A 17,945-nucleotide genomic window follows, 5' to 3' on the forward strand; every position below is an offset into this window, starting at 1 on the left:
TTGGGGTACTTCGACCATCGAATGGGCTACTTCGACTTTCGACTACGACTATCGAAGGATTCGAACTAAAAATCGTTCGACCATTCGACCATTCGATAGTCAAATTACTGTCTCTTTAAAAAAAACTTCGACCCCCTAGTTCGCCATCTAAAAGCTACCGAAGTCAATGTTAGCCTATGGGGAAGGTCCCCATAGGCTTGGCTAACTTTTTTTGATCGAAGGATAATCCTTCGATCGTTGGATTAAAATCCTTCAAATGTTCGATTCGAAGGATTTAATCGTTCGATCGAAGGAATAATCCTTCGATCGTCCGATCGTACTATCTGCTCTAAATCCTTCTACTTCGATATTCGAAGTTGAAGGATTTCAATTCCCAGTCGAATATCGAGGGTTAATTAACCCTCGATATTCGACCCTTAGTGAATCAGCCCCTAAGAGTTCTGTTATTTCACTCATAAATAAACAATCCTCAACAAAGGGAAAAACTCAACAATAAAACCCTTTTATAGTGGAAATCAAATAAGCTTTCTATACTCATTTGATCTGGCATGAATTGTCGTGCACAGCAGCCCTATCAGAAGCCGAAACCACTTTTTGATGCCGTCTTATATAAAGTAATCAGTCAGTTCAGGTCCAAGGCTGTGATGAAAATTACTAAGAAGGGATGATATCACAATGCCACCTGTGATTTTATTCTGAAAATAAATTGATGAAAAGAGCAATACAATGCAAACTGCCTCTTTAGAGGATTTTGTAAAGCTCTGATGAGATTGAAGCCAATGCAAGTAGATGGAGTTAGTTATCATGGAAATAAGTTGAGCTCCACAGGTGCTCGTTTGAGAACAATGGCAAATATATTTTTGACAAGTAAATTGCCACAGGTGGATTTCCAATTCTCATATCTTCCATCCTAATGCCATTATTACTGATCTGAATAGGAATTTGAGAAGTTTGCATATATTCTTTTAACTGAAGAAATGATTTACTTGTATTATGTTATATTTTTGGTGTTTAAAATGTTGGAGTATCACAAGTAAAGTTCAGAAGTTCTATTGTTGGCATTCTGCTTAAAGGTGGACATACACAGGAAGATCCACTCGTTTGGTGATGTTGCCAAACGAACGGATCTCTCCCCAATATGTAGATAGCGAAGAAGCACGCACTCCATGGGCCAGTCGATATGATAAAAAGTCTTTATTCAAAAACAGCTAAAACAATGAAACCTTACGTGTTTCGTATCTGAGGATACTTATTCATAGGCATGATTGAGAGCAGCTGTGAACAGAATTTAAACAAGTAAAAAGGATATGACGTACGAAGTCAGTGATCCTAAACATTAACTCTAAAATTTAAATTGTTTCAGCTGAGATGAAACCTTTACTCTTATGCTTTTAAATCGTTTTAAATTATCAAAATTCATTTCAAATCATTTTAAATCATTTTAAGATATAACGGAATGAATTAATGGATAAGTCGTAAAAAAGTACGTAGAAAAGTATTTAAATTAATTACAATAATCAAGCAATTCATGTACAGAACTGGAATAATGTTATTCTTGATAAAAGATTTTTGCCGCATCGAAACCAATATCTTGATTCAAAAGATGTCTATTAGCATAGTGAAGCCGATGCCAAGTATATATGAATTCATACCACATTACATTGAAATTTCTCTACAGGCAAGCTTTCGATTTATAAATAAATACAACCATAAGGTGGGCGATATCGGGCTGATCTGATGGTGGGCCCTAGGGCCCAATGATCGAATGAGAATGGACGCAATATGGGAGATCGGATCGCAGGACTGCATCAACGAACAGATGCAGCCTCGATTCAACAGGATTTTTTACCCTGCCCGATCGACATCTGGCTGACTTTCTGCCAGATATCGATTAGGGAAGCCGTTGGTTGGCCCCACACACGGGCCAATAAGCTGCCGACTCGGTCTGTCAGCAGCTTTTATTGGCCCTTGTATGGGGGCCTTAAGAGATGGGATAACCGGTAGTTTTCTTTTAGACAGAGGAGAAACTACACACAGACACCATGCTTTTCTTGCTTCAAGAAGACATATCTTTATCAACACTTCTGCATTAGCAGACGCAGATCATTTTACATGACACTGTGCCAGTATCAGATTACTATGGGATCTGTATGAGAGCACACCCATTATTACATATCTTAATATCTATTTTTTCTGCTAATATATAGATCTTTGTATATGTAACACTTCACAAATGTATGGTGAGATACTTTGTGGTCATCTGCAAGGCCAGTACACAAAAGAAGGACATTAAAACTCTGAGCAATATTATCACTAAAGCATTTTTCAAACAACAGGCAGGAGAACACATAAGACACAATGTATGCTAAGCTTGCATGTGTCTTTAATATTCTGCATAAAAATATTAGATCTGTCATGCAGCTCTTGTGGGAAAAGGCCCATCACAGGGAACCCCTGTAATTACCCAATGTAGTAATATGGTCTCAATTGCACCCTGTAGCCACCAGACTAGAGTAATGAATGCACAAGTTGGAAAGCTGATGGGGTAGGGAATCCAAGAAATCTCCTCTGGGCTGATGTCTTGTTACTCTTAGGACTTATACTATATTTTCTTTATTTTCTGGACTCTTAGGTATGTCACACAGCTACCTTGCATTTTGCAGGATGTTTGAAACTAAGGGAATCAGTGCACCGTTATAATAAGCCCCTAGATCTGAATTAAAAGTTCTGTCAAAAAATCAATTTCAGTTGATATGTTTTGTAGGTTGGCATTTTAATAGTTGCATGTAAGTTTTATATACCCAGTCCATTAGAGATAAGGGGGATGCAATATTTATTCAGAACAATGTTTACTATGCATACACTGGACATTTTTGTTCAACCATCTTAGAACCATACCAATGTCCCTCATCCACAGCTGGATGACTTATTTGGCAAATTTCACAACTTGTACTATGGGTATATGTTAGCCAATGTCTAAATGTAAAATATCTGCACACAAATATTGGCTATAAATCTATTGCAAACAAAAATCTCAAACAATGTAGAAAAACTGGAACATACCTGGAATGAGTTGCCCCTCCAATGGATAAATAAGTAGAACAGACAGAGCCGCCAGAAACAAATCAGCAGTTTTGGAAAGTTTCATGGTTTTTCCTTTGAGTGCATTACCTCAGTGTTTGCTAGAATATAAAATAAAGATGAGAAGATGAGAATATTCATCACTGTATGTCAAATTGAAGAAGAATAATGACAAGTGACACAATTGATTTAGAATGATACTTTTCATTTCAAGTGAAGTTTAATAAAAGCAAACTCCTTTATTATTCATGGGCTGAGCCAAAGCAAATTATTAAAATATCTCTGTTGGGTCAACGTTTTATTTTCTATAATTAAATTTGCATGAAATATTTATGCATAGCAGGGGGAAAAAAGATAAAATTACAGATTGTCACTGTGAGATATTTATTTATTGGTGCACATTTCATTCTGTGTACCAACAGCACTTTAGTATTGATGAGGATTCTGAGAAAGATTATTCCAGACACAACATTACTACTATTATTTTATAATGTGTTTCTGTACAAATATAAATCCATAGCATAAGTTCTGGAACCTGTTTGTAGACCTCAACAGAAGTAATAATCTCACTGGTGGACCTCTTTGAATTCAGCATCCACCTTATCACTGTCAAGTTAACCTTATTGCTATCAAGTTAACCTCAAAACATGACCCAAGCTGGTGAGTAGTTATTTGCCAATCTGACCCGTTTCACTTCAATGAAAGCGATAAGCAATGGAAGCTATATTATGGCTCTACTGATATCTAAGTCACTTAAGTGGCATTACCCTAAACATCAATGAAACATTTTAATGTTACCAAGAGAACAATTACTGATAAGTTAAATCTTGCTTATGGAATGAATTATTGCTTCTACGTTTACTTTATTTAATATGATATATATCTATCTATATATATATATATATATATATATATATATATATATATATATATATCTATATCTATATCTATATCTATATCTATATCTATATCTATATATCGCAAAGAGCACAACAGTTTGTACAAATAAGAATCAAAAATCACATTTCGCAATGCAACCGTCGGAAGTGGTTGCTAAACAGTTTCCAGGTTCGCAAAAGCTATATTAAATTTATGCAAAGCAAAATTTGTTCACACAATGGCATTGCAAATAGTTTTTCTGTTATCAACTTTTATTACATTTCCCCATTTAGTTAGTATTTTAGAAACAGAGGATGTTAATGATTCTGACTGCACTTGTGACAGCTAGGGATGTCGCGGACTGTTCTGCGGCGAACTTGTTCGTGCGAACATCGGCTGTTCGCGTCCGCCGCAAGTTCGCGAATGTCGCGCGACGTTCGCCAATAGGCGTTCGCGTCAAAATCGTTCGACCATTCGACCATTCGATCGCTAAAATCGAACGATTTTCGTTCGATTCGAACGAAAATCGTTAGATCGAACGATCAAAATCCTTCGATCGTTCGAATCGAACGATTTTCGGATGTTCGAAGTTCGCGAACTGTTCGCGAACTGTTCGCATTTTTTGCCGGTGTTCGCGAACGGCGTTCGCGAACACATTATCGGCGGTTCGCTACATCCCTAGTGACAGCGGTCAGGACAGAATTCTAAATGATTGCAGATAATGGACAAAACCTACACATACTCTGTAATGTTGTTGAATCATTACTTTAAGGCTGTTATTTATCAAAATGTGATGATGGTATTTACCTTCTCCCTAATTTTGGTCATATTGGCAAATAAACCATGATGTTGCATAAAAGTAGAAGAAAAACACAGGTAACAAAAAGCTGTACAAAATATGTTTATTGAAAATTTTGCAAATACAAAAAATGTGCTAACCATTTTTTATTTTAGACCAAAAGTCAATGCAAAAACTCTGGGGTGGTTTTAGTGGACATCTATGCCAATGTAAGATGCAATGTCTACAAAAAAACTCAAATAATATTGTCCTTGGTGTCCTTAGATGACAGAGACACACAGTAAGATTAAGCTGTGTCCTTATAATGGCTAATATTATTGCAGTTGTTGGCAGTGGGTGAAATATAATTATTGACGTATTATGTCTGGTTGATTTTCAGTCTTACAACTCTGTTACAATGGTAAAAAGAACAAATGCTCTCATCACGGTTATTAAATACAGGTCCTAAAGTATTCATAAATCAGCCATTCTTGGCAGCCTTTTCAAATAAAACAGTAGACTCAAACTTTGTTCTACAGGAGTTGTGATATTTACTGCAATTCTGAGCTTATAACACACAGACCAGGCTTGTAGAGAAGTGCATTATCTATGGATGAAAACTTTCTCTGAAATCCACACTACATAGACATTTACCTGATAAAACACAATTTTCTCACACACATAGTTATATAGTTAGAAAAAAAAATTGTGTTTTTCCCTGTAAAACTCTGACCAAAAATATTTGAACTTTCGTAAATAACCCCTTAAATCTACTAGAAAATCATGTAAACATAAAATAAACACAATAGGCTGGATTTGCTTCCAATAAATATTAATTATATCTTAGTTGGGATCAAGTACAAGGTACTGTTTTATTATTACAAAGAAAAAGGAAATACTTTTTAAATATTTGGAATATTTGGATAAAATGAAGTTTATGGGAGACAGCCTTTCCATAGTTTGGATCTTTCTGAATAATGGGTTTCCGGATAACGGATCCCATACCTGTACCTGTCTATGGTAGATTATTAATACATTCCCTTTGGCATTTAGATTGACTTTTAGATTGAGTGTTATCTGACTGAGACAAACGTTGGATGGCCCCACACACGGGCCAATAAAAGCTGCCGACTCGGTCTGTCAGCAGCTTTTATTCGCCTTTGTATTGGGGCCTTAGGAGATGGGATAACCGGTAGTTTTATTTTAGACAGAGGAGAAACTACACACAGACACCATGCTTATCTTGCTTCAAGAAGACATATTTTTATTTACACTTCTGCATTAGATTATTACATTCCCTTTGGCATTTATATTGACTTTTAGATTGAGTGTTATCTGACTGAGACAAACAGCTTTTTCTTTCCTCTGTTTGGGGTAAACTGGTAGATACAGTTAGTGCATTTAATTTCTGTTTGTGTTTTAGCCTAGGATTTAGTTTCTAAGGGGAACATGTTTTTAAAGTTAATAAGGGGTTGTTCTTTTACTTCTGGTAGCAAACAGAATTCATTTTCTCTTCCCTCTGTCTGCTAATAAAGGGGGAGGGGTTAATCAGGTAAATAATGATTAGGCTTAGTGTTCTTTGGTTTGATACATATTTATCAAAGGTCGAAGGTCGAAAAAAAAAACTTCAAATGTCGAATTCAAAAAGACCAATCGAATGGAGGTCGAAGTTTTTTTGGGGTCGAAGTGGGCCGAATTCGCCTACTTTGAATCGCATGATCGTACTTCGATTCTACGTTTTTTTTAACTTTGACCTTCGATCTCCCAAACTCCCCTAATTGCCTCCATACAGGTTCTAAAACAGCTAAATAGGCTAAAACAGCACTTTGGCAGCTTTTAGGTGGCGAATGGTCGAAGTATTAAAGAGATAGTACTTCAAAAAAATCCGACCTTCGAATTTCGAAGTTTTTTCAAATTCGACTAAATCTAGTCGAAGTACCCAAAAATTACTTTGAAATTTGAAGTTTTTTACTTCGAAAATTCACTTTGACCTTTGATAAATCTGCCCCTAAGTGTTGCATGTGAATTAAGTGTTAAGCAGCATTAAAAACCTTAAGGTCTTTAAAATGAAAAAGGCATTTGTGAGGAATTGCACTTGGGAGACTGTAAGTACCCAGTTTAAATATGAGTGCAAGTGGGTTTGCTGGTATCACTTTGTGTTTCTCTTGTCACATGTATGCGGTGTTGAAGCAGCAGTTCCATGCAGTATTTATCTGTGAGAGATGTCAGTGGGTTTTAAACCTGGAATCTGAACTGCAGACTTTAAGCAGGGAACTTGCAGCACTGAGGGCAGCAGCAAACGTGGGGGGAGGAAAGGGGGCTCACAGAGCAACCACTGGCAGGAGCCAGTTTTAGGGGGTTTTGGAGAAGGGGCAGCAGAGGCTAATGAGGTAGGCAGGTTTGTTACAGTGAAGAGTGGAAGTAGGGGACAGAGTGGTAGGGGGGCTGGTTCTCTGGAATGTTGCTCCAATCTGCATAATCTGTTTATCATAATCCACAATGATGTCATTAATTTAGGTGTTGATTGTATTAGCAAAATTGGAGCTTTGATGTGTTATTAAACCTTCCAGGGAAAGGTGCTAAAACAGCATTGTATGTACCTAGCCAACATCCTAGGAAAAAACAGAGCATCACATACAGAACTCCCAGGATTTTACTGACCAAATCCAAGGGTTAGTACTGGGCACAGAAGAAACCATAGTATCATATGATGTTACTTCTCTCTTTATGTGCATTCCCATCACAGAGGCAGTCAAAACAGTGAGAAAACAGTTGCTAAAACACAACACCCTTAACAACAGAACGAAGCTTAATCCAGAGCAAGTATGTTCCTTACTGGACCTATACCTAAGTACCACATATTTCAAGTACAAGGATAAGTTCTACAGGCAGAAGCATGGCTGCGGTATGGGATCGCCTGTTTCACCCATTGTGGCAAACCTGTTCATGGAGGAAGTAGAAAGAAACGCCTTGGATAGTTTCAAAGGAATCACTCCCAGTCATTGGTTCCATTACATGGATGATACATGGGTTAAAATACACACTCAGAAGGTACAGACTTTTACTGAACACATCAACACAGTGGACCATAACATCAAGTTTACACAAGAAGATGTGCAAAATAACACACTGGCTTTTTTGGACTGTTTGGTAAGAGTCAGAGAGGGTGGTAAGCTGGAAATAGAGGTCTACAGGAAACCTATCCACACAGACCAACCACTAGATCAAAAACTGGGGCTCATCAAAACTCTACATCACAGAGCAGACAAGATCCCAACCAGCACAGAGGCTAAGTTGAAAGAGAGGGGACATCTCAGAGGGGCCCTGAAGACATGTGGGTATCCAGATTGGGCTTTTGTGAAAACCGGTAGAAAAAGAAGTAATAACACAAAGACTACAGGTGAAGGTGGAAAACAGGACAGGAGAAAGAACTTGGTCCTCCCATATGTAGCTGGGGTGTCGGAAAAACTTAGAAGGATTTTTAATAAACACCACATCCTTATCTGCTTTAAACCCAGCAACACACTGAGGCAGCAACTAGTTCACCCAAAAGACCCAACCCCAAAGCACAAGAAGAGTAACATTGAGTATGCAGTGCAGTGCAGTGAGGAGTGCTCTGATTTGTATGTGGGGGAAACCAAACAACAGTTACACCAGAACAGAAGAGCCAGCTCCTCTGGTCAGAAGTCAGCTAAAAAGAAAAAGGACACATATGTTTTTACCAGGGGTGCCTGTTGCCTTAAAGGTCTATATATTGGTTGAAAGCACAATAATGTAACCAAAACTAGAGCCTCAAATTACTTATTTAATGACCCCCTCTAACTATAGTGTTCAGGTTCATATTTGTGTATTAGATAATGTTCAGTACAAGATTCAGTTTTTAACCAAGTCTGGAGAATCCTAAAATGTTTTCTATAAAAACTAGAAAAACTGAACTAAACATCTTCATCAGTACACATGGTCTCAATTTATGAGGTTTTCTTTCCAACAATTCTGGTATTATGCTGTTACACTTATTTAACCTCTGGCAAACAGTGTTTGGATATTCCTGCTTCAAGATACATTTAACATTTTCCCTAATGTATATATACCAGGATACACTCAGAATCCATTATTAACTATTGAAATAACATCCCCACATTGATAACAAAATCAGCTTCAAGGGCAAATATACATATGCATATCTATATAATTACTGGCATGGTATGAGAAATGCTTACCACACAGCATAATATAGCACTTATGTGATTACAATGCCCAAATTTAATTATGAAATTGTGAAAGATGCAGATCATCAATAATGCAAGCAAATTAAAGATATTGATATAAGCAATATCAATATAATCATTTGAAATTTGCAGTTCCCTTAGTAGTCATTTTATAGTATAGCTGAAGAAGGCAAGCAACATGAATGGAGATGTAGCTTAGTGCCTTTAAGACTTTCCAGCTGAATTATAGAAGTTCAAGGGAATTTCTATGATTCCACTCTTTTATAGAACCACCCTTGACTGATGTATTGTCAGTCTGTCCAGTCACGCCAGCCCTTTCACCACTTGCAAAACACCCTTTTAGAGATGATAGATGGACTATGAGAGATGATAAGGAAAGTCACGCCCAGCAAAGCTGAAATAATGTCATTATAGACAAGACTAAAACCAAATATTAAAAAGCAAATGTTGATTGGTTGCAATGGATTACTGAATTTTGAAAAATGTTTTCAGTGTTTGTATAAGTACAAACTTTTGAGAACAGAAACACTGTTAATCAACTAGAAACATTATAAGGGTTATTTATGACCACAAGCAGGATTACAAAATCTCCCCACAGTTTATTGTGCATAAAACCTCATTCATAACAGGAACTTGCATCAAAATGTGCTCTTTGAACTTCCGTAGAATTGCACTTATTGTTGCAGCCTTTCTCCTGTTCAGAATTGATCACTGCTGCATTTATAGATAAAATGGAACCCATGGCGCTACGGCCACCTTCAGACCAGGCAGTAGCTCTAAGGTTTCCACAGTGCTTATGTCAGTAGGTGCAGCATGCTTGTGTCTAAAGAATAACACACCAATGTCATTTTGACTGCAAGGGATGGAATTATTCACAGACCACTAGTTAAGGGGCGAATCTGTAACATTTTACTTCATTGAATAATTTGCAGAATGGTGGAAAAATTAATTAGCGATAACACATTGAAGTCAATGGGCATCAAAGTAATTTTATATTATATACACACAATTTTTTTTTTTTGTGGTGGATTATTTTATTCGCTCTCGAATTTCACTGTGAAACCATGCCTGATGAATTTATTCGCCCATCACTACTGACCACAATGACATCAGGCAAAACTCCACCTGCTGCTCAAATGATGGTGGAATTTTGGGAAAAAAGGTTGTGATTGAGCTTGAAATTTAACCCACCACACGCAAGCATAAATGGTACCATGTTAATGTAAAAAGTAATTTGAAATATGAAGTATCTGGGACTAAGGCCTAGTATAGCTCAAGTCATCATATTTTGCATTGCATATAGACTTGCATATGCCTATGCCCACTAGGCACGAAATGTGTATAAATGTGTAATAAATGTGTATTGAGATGTTTTTATTTAAATAAATTACTTTTTAAACTGTATCAACTTCCATGTGCTGCCTGGTTTGTGCCAGCTCATAACTGAAGAAAAGAGTCTATTATAGCTCAGGTTTAAAAATGTTTTTTATAATTTGGAATACAATCAAAAGGATTTGATTGCCATGGAACTCTGTATAACTATGCATTTTGTTTTTGCCTACTGTATTACAGAAAATATTAGGGAATGGAAAACAAATATTGGGCAATATTACCCCCAACCCTCAGCATACACAAATTACTTTTATTTTATACTGTAATTTGAATATTGTATTCAAATTCATTAATTTCTGGTAACAAACACTTTCATATATATTTCTATATATTATGATTATATATACATTCCTTGTTCTTATTTTACTAGCCTCATCGTCCTGAATGATAAGAATCCTGTAATGGCATCACTTCCTATTGGATTTCCCCTGATGGTGAAGGATTTTCAAGCAGCAGCTGGAACTATCATCATTTTCATTCTGCAATATCGCCAAGAAAAAATAGCAAGATATGTGACTGTGGACCAGCACATTTATTTTGCACTCAGCCATGGAGTTCCTGACATGTAAAAAATTGGTGGGATGTCCCTGTCTTGGTAATTTTTCTAGTAAACCTGGATATTGTTCTTACAAAAGCTTAGCATTTCCTTACATCTTGATTTAGGCATATCTTTCCTCTTGGAAATTGTATTGTGTCTCTGGTCTTGAAACAAAATAAGAAAATAAATATTTTTGACTATTTATGTGGAAAAATATATGATATACTCCAAATCAGAATGCCAGAATTTCCACTAATGCTAACTGATTTTATTTATTGTTTGCCCATTACCTGGTTTAATGTGAGACAATCATGTGTAATAATAATAAAACTATTATAGTATTGAATAAACACATATACCAGCCATACCAAATAAAGCCTATTTTCTGGTAGGTCCTGAGTATTTAATAATAATGATTAATAATGTGCAACAAGGTTATAAAAAATAATATACATTTTATTTACATTCCACTTAGGTTAAAATAATGTAGGGTCCCTTAGGGTTAACGTGCCCCTATGGCTTTAAATGCCTACTCTTCCTTGTTCTTTGGTTGTTGGGTAAAAAGCTCAAGTATCTACTTTTGCTTATTAGCATAATAAGTACAATGTGTATCATAATGTGTACAATGTGTATAATGTGTATAATTGACCTGGAGGCTGATGACAAGTTCCTGCTACACTTCAGTATAGGGCTGAGGGCAGAGGGTTGATCTTCCTTTTTCTCCTGTCACTCCAGGAGGTAGTGGATGGTTATGGGACCTGGAGAGTAAGACTCAGTAAAGAGAAGGCCTTGGTGAAATTGGGAAAACAGGGACCCCATGAATGAGGAGTAGTCAGAACAGAGTAGTTCTCTGTAACAGCTCTTTGTAGGAAAGTGAGGTAGATAGAGCTAGTGAACAAGAGCAGCCTGGCTTTGACTAAAAGGAATAGAAAGGGGTAGCTCTCCTCTCAGGCAAGACTGTCTGTAGTGTAGGGATCACACCCTAATATGGATTTAGATTTAGTGATTTCCCTGATCCAATGTGTGGGAATCCAGGTCATGGTACAGAGATCCTGTGGGTGCATATATACAATGTGGTACGCTATCTCCACAGGGATGTCCCAGAGTGCTGGCTCTATCACTGCTATCACTGGAAGAAGTCACTAGGAGAAAGGGTATATCATTATTGTTAGAACTAGAAAATGAGATTGAAATTATCTGTGGTTCCAAAAAAAAAATTCCAAACAAGAGTTTGTAACAAAATACTTATTAATTAGTAGGGATGTAGCGAACCGCCGAGTATGTGTTCGCGAACGCCGTTCGCGAACACCGGCAAAAAATGCGAACAGTTCGCGAACTGTTCGCGAACTTCGAACATCCGAAAATCGTTCGATTCGAACGATCGTAGGATTTTTAATCATTCGATCGAACGATTTTCGTTCGAATCGAACGAAAATCGTTCGATTTTAGCGATCGAATGGTCGAATGGTCGAACGATTTTGACGCGAACGCCTATTGGCGAACGTCGCGCGACGTTCGCGAACTTGCGGCGGACGCGAACAGCCGATGTTCGCGCGAACAAGTTCGCCGCAGAACAGTTCGCTACATCCCTATTAATTAGATGACAAAGACTTTTCCAAATTCAGTTCCAGATTCTCCCATAGGCTTCAATTGAGTTTTCATTTGATAAACCATAAAATATTTGCTTCTCATAAATTGAAATCCGATACCTTGTGTGTAATTGCATTTGAATACTGGTATCATCTTTCTGTGTCCAATTTTGGTCCAGTCTTTGATCTTGCTCCAACTTTGAGTTGCCTGCTTAGTCCCTACTAGCATCAGTTCTTGTCCTTTTATCTGCCCTTGTGGCCCTGCTATACAGTACCTACCTATAGGATTTATTCTCTATACCCCCTAGACTTGAGAGAATCCCTGGAAGATGTTAGGAAATCCCTGATACTATGTTGGGGACATTGCTTTGAAAATAGTCTCCAATAGCTGTCAATAAAATAATATAAAAAATAAATTATAAAAGAAGAATTTACTGAAGTCACATTAAATGACCAAACATTATAATTAATTAATTATTTATTCAGTTAATTTACACCACATTAATTTATTCAGTTTTCAGTTTTATATTAACAACCATTCACTTGTATTTTAATGAATTATACCTTAAATATTAAAGAAGTTAGCATTTTGTAGCAATGATATTTGTAGTTGCCTATAGGCATTTTATATTAAGTCCAATTTAAAAATGTATCATTTAAAATAGTTTTTAAACTGTATATCAGAATATTTCTTACATATGAAGAATCCTTATAAATATCATACATTTTATGGAAATTCTAACACTTTCATTCAGAAGCTGCATTAACATTAAATCAATAGTAAGAAATCGAAGTTACTTTTACATGGAAAAAGCAAAGTCATTACTAAATATATTACAAAACCTGCCAACAGGAAGCCATACATAGATCACTGGTAGCTTGTATTATTAATAGGGTTTTTACTTAGCAATGAAAGAGGTACTCAGGATAGCATTACTGCTGTTACAATTCAGCCAACTATGGTATGATAGATAACGTTCAACATGAATTTCATTTATGAGTGAGGATTTTGGGGACCAAGAGAATAACCTTTAATTTTAAGGATCGTTGCAGAAGAAAGACTTAGATTTTTCTAAATGTGATAGGCATTTGTCAGCCTGGAGAAATGACAGATAAAAGTCATTTAGCTCATAAAAAAGGCAGATAATGATGAAATGATAACAGGAGAACAAAAGAAAATTCAGCACTTTAACTGCTGTAGAATACAGTAGAATATTTTCCCAAGATGGTATTTTGACTCTTCAGTGATATTTGTTCTTAAAAAGGCAAGAGGGTTTTAAAAGCCATTTAGAATGAGACATTTGCAGGGTTTTTTGAATGTCCTCAGCAGGGTTTAAAAAGGGGATTCAATTTTCAAAGATAATTGTGTCAGATAACAGCCTCATGCCTTTTCAGAAACAATCTGATAAATACCTAATTACCAGCCAAGCAATTTCAGACCCACACAGCTGAGTCTGAGAAAGGCTATATAGACTGACAAGGTTTCCAAAAGCCATCAGGAGCCCAAACCAGTCAGATTTTCAATTGCTTAATTTTTTCAGCTGATAAAATGCAAATGTATCTCCAGGGAATGCCAAATAGTAAAAAGAGATCAATGAAAAAGTGCTGGTGTATTGTTCAGCTTGTGTGACCAGTAATAATTAGAGAAACTAGACAATGTATTAAGAACAACAACTCTGACTATAATGTACCCATACCAGCCTTCTTTTTACCTCTTCTGTCACATCTCAACCGAGGCACAAAACCAGTATCTAAATGGCAAGTTCATTATATATTCTGAATATGTGTAAATCTATATTGTAGAAATAAACTTCTAACGGCTAATTTCATAATAAAAGACCATACTTTACAATGTAAATTAGAATTAAGCAGCCTAGTCAAAGGGGTCTCTTTACTAAAATGTGAGAAGTATTTTTTGCCTCAAACTATTTAATGTCAGGTTCTCCAACATAACATATTGATTTTTTTGTTGAATTTTAAGTACCTCAATCCAGTGCATTTAAAAAAAAAAAAAAAAAAAACTGGTCCAGGGGTAGAAGGTTAGAGTCATTGTAGGAAATCTATCAGTAATTTAAATTACAGTGCTGTAAAAATGAAAACAGCCAGACAAACAACCAAAATGCTTATGTCTAGTGATGAGCGAATCTGTCCCACTTCTCCTCACCAAAAAATTCGCAAAACTTGAAAAAAATTCACAAGCGGTGAAAAATCCACAAAACAGTTTGAAGTCAAGTTTTTACGCATGTGACAATATCTTCTCACTCCAAATGCATTAAAGTCAATGGGCAGTTTTCTTGTGGTGACTTTTTTGTCTTGGTGACTTTTTTGTCTTGGCAATTTTTTGTCCAATGTATTGACTTTTCATTTTCTCTTGAACATTTTGCTGCAGTTTTGAGAAAAAAAATGTGCAATATGCAGAAATTTGCCACAAATCCATGTCAGGCAAAAAAATTCCTCATCCCTACTTATTTCCCATGTATATACTGTAGTGTAGAAGACTTTAATTTTTTTGTACTATATATGGGTTTTCTGAACTACAATACATTTGTAAAAGCCTGATTTGCAGTTTTTAATAACCCACTAAAATCTTCAGAGGAAGAATTTAAGTTTTAACTTTTTAACATAAAACTTCGTTTTCAAGGAATCTTGAAAAACATGAATATTTCATCCTTATAAAGAAAAACATACACAGAGAATTTAAGTTTCTTACCTCACCTTCTGAGTATGTAAGCTTTCCTTCTAACTCCTTTAACTACAATATTTATCTTAGAGCTTGGAAGATTAGCCTATGCTGGAAATAAACTGCACTTCAGACTGAAAATAAATCCCACCACATAAATGTTAAATAAATGTTACAATGGGAAAGAAGTAAGGGCTCAGTTACTTACAATGTTTTTATTTTACCCACAAGGCAGCATTTTTGCCATAATTTCAGAATAGTTGCACTCTCTGTAATGGCATCCAGAGTATAAAAACAAACTTGTACATGTTAGCAAACGGTATGCAGCTATCATTTTCAGGGCTGACATTGCTCTACTTATGTCACTTGTTTTTAAAAAAACATTTGCATGTGATTATTTCGGTGCAGGTATGCTGTGCCTATTGATACAAGCCCTGTGGGTGGTGGTAGCTCCAGATTGTATTGGCATCAAAAGGTGCACTTGCATGAGACTCAGGGGAAGAGGCAGTATGAACCCAATGGGGCATGGCACAACTACACAGATATGCAAGGAATGTGTTTGGAAACAAGTACCTTTAATAAATGGCATCAATAAAACCAACATTTGCATCCATTTTAATGTGATCACAACAAATAACTGTGACTTTTCCAGATTACTTCAGCATGGTTTATCTAAATTATCTTTCCTCCCAAGATCCTTTCATAAGGATTATATCACATAGAATTGGTTTGGACATTTGCATGTGAGCATTGCTCATTGGACTGAAAACCACCAGTCCCACTCAAGCATCAGATTAATGTGTAATTGCATTGACCTCGTTTCCTTGTTTCCGTGATCTTATAGAGACTACAATGAGACTATATACATAGTAATTACCAGATAAATTGTGAATAATACCAGTCAACACCTATAGTATATTATTTAATGCTATGTGAAGAGGGTATTCTATATGCTCTTGGCACAACTACAGTATATGAAGTGCAAAGAGTACATTTTGGCACAAGAACCTTTAATGAAAGTGGTTTTACAAGCAACTCATTATGGGAAAAAGCAGAAGATACTCAATGCATTTGTGGACATAAATTAGCCCTATTGTCACCATAAGCCTTTGATGTTTAAAAGCTGTGTTTTATCTTTGAGCCTATAGTTTTTGTTATTGTTTAAGTAAAGCAGTGCACAAACAGCATTTAAACAGCTGCTTAAGCTTGAAACCTAATTAAACCCTTGGTTGTGCTCTATATTCCTCCCTCGTGCGAGCTACACGTCTTCCTTAATTCTTCATGCCAATAAGCCTAGATGTGGCTTGATGTGTTTTATAAAGTTTCCAAACAGTTAAGCTTCATATCCCTGCTAACTTTTGAAATATAAGTTAAACAAGCAAACAAATAAACAAAAACAATACACACAAATATTCCACATATTCATTTCATCCCCCTTGGGCACTCTAAGCGACAATGCTTCACAAATTTATTATATTCAAAATGGGAAGGCAACTCTGTGGATTGCATCACATTTGTCTTGTTGTCAACCCTCCATTTTTCTCAAGGTGGCAAACATACATTTAATTGTCTATTATACTATGAATACGATAGATATAAAAATATGTGATATGTGAAAATTCCAAATTATTGAGACAATTCCATTCATTTATTCCCTTGAACTGCTTTAAACTAAACCATATATGGTTGAAAGGCTTTTTCTAATCCACCTATCTTTCAAGGTTATAGGAAAATTTTAGATAAAGGACTTGGGATGTCTCCATGTTTACTAAATAACTTTATCACACCCTACAGTATCTGATAAGGTAGGAGACACCTACATTTGAAATGGGACAATAAATAACTTTTAAAAGAAGGTCATTGATCATACCGTTCCTTATAATGAACTCTTAAATAAAAGCCACAAAGTGTAAAAAAATTGACAACATGAGCCTATGTTTTATTCCTATCTCTTTTATTCCAGTAGAATTTTGTATTAAATAAAATTGCGATGACCCCCTTTCTCTTGGTCAAGTTTTTTAATACATTTTTGTTTAGAAAGATAATTTTATTTTGATTGTATGTTGATTGTATGTTGATCCCACAAACCAACAAAGGTGCTCAGATTGACAGGCAGGGAATGCCCTGTTCATTGTCCAAGAGTTAAGAAGGTAAAGTATGTTAGTTCTATGATCACCCCTTCAGGCTACTGATAAACAACCAACCACCCAACCCTTCTTGGAATGGGATATTTTCATTTTAATCACCAGTATCTTCATAGGTTGTGACCATGCCAATGTTTAGTTATATGTTATATTGGGGCAACCCAGATCACCCATAGATTTTATAAAACGAGTTTTATTAAACAGGCAAATTCTGAAATATACTGTATCAAGAAGATTGGGGACAAGATCAGTTACAGTTTAGGAAAGAAGCAGGTATTTTTCAGCTGGGAAAATTGCACGGCCATTTTTGGAATCTATTGAATTTTAATTATGTCCCCTGTTCCATTCTGCATTGAAAGCTTCCTAAATTATATGCAACCTCAACTCATACTCATACTAGTTAACTTAAGATAAGATAAGAAAATGGAAAAATAAGAGGGGAATAAAGTAGCAGTAAGCAAAAGAAACTATGTTTGGAGAACAAATACGGGACAAATGTTGAAGTGGTTATGAACTATGGGATATATGATTAATGCACCACCCTCCCAATGCCCCCCCCCCTTGTATTTATTTTCTGTACCCCTTCCCCCCTTATTTTGTGTATTGTCTAATGTGTTTTTTTTTTTTCTTTTTTG

This window comes from Xenopus laevis, chromosome 2S (genome assembly GCF_017654675.1).
Source record: "Xenopus laevis strain J_2021 chromosome 2S, Xenopus_laevis_v10.1, whole genome shotgun sequence".
In the NCBI taxonomy this organism is placed as follows: Eukaryota; Metazoa; Chordata; class Amphibia; order Anura; family Pipidae; genus Xenopus; species Xenopus laevis.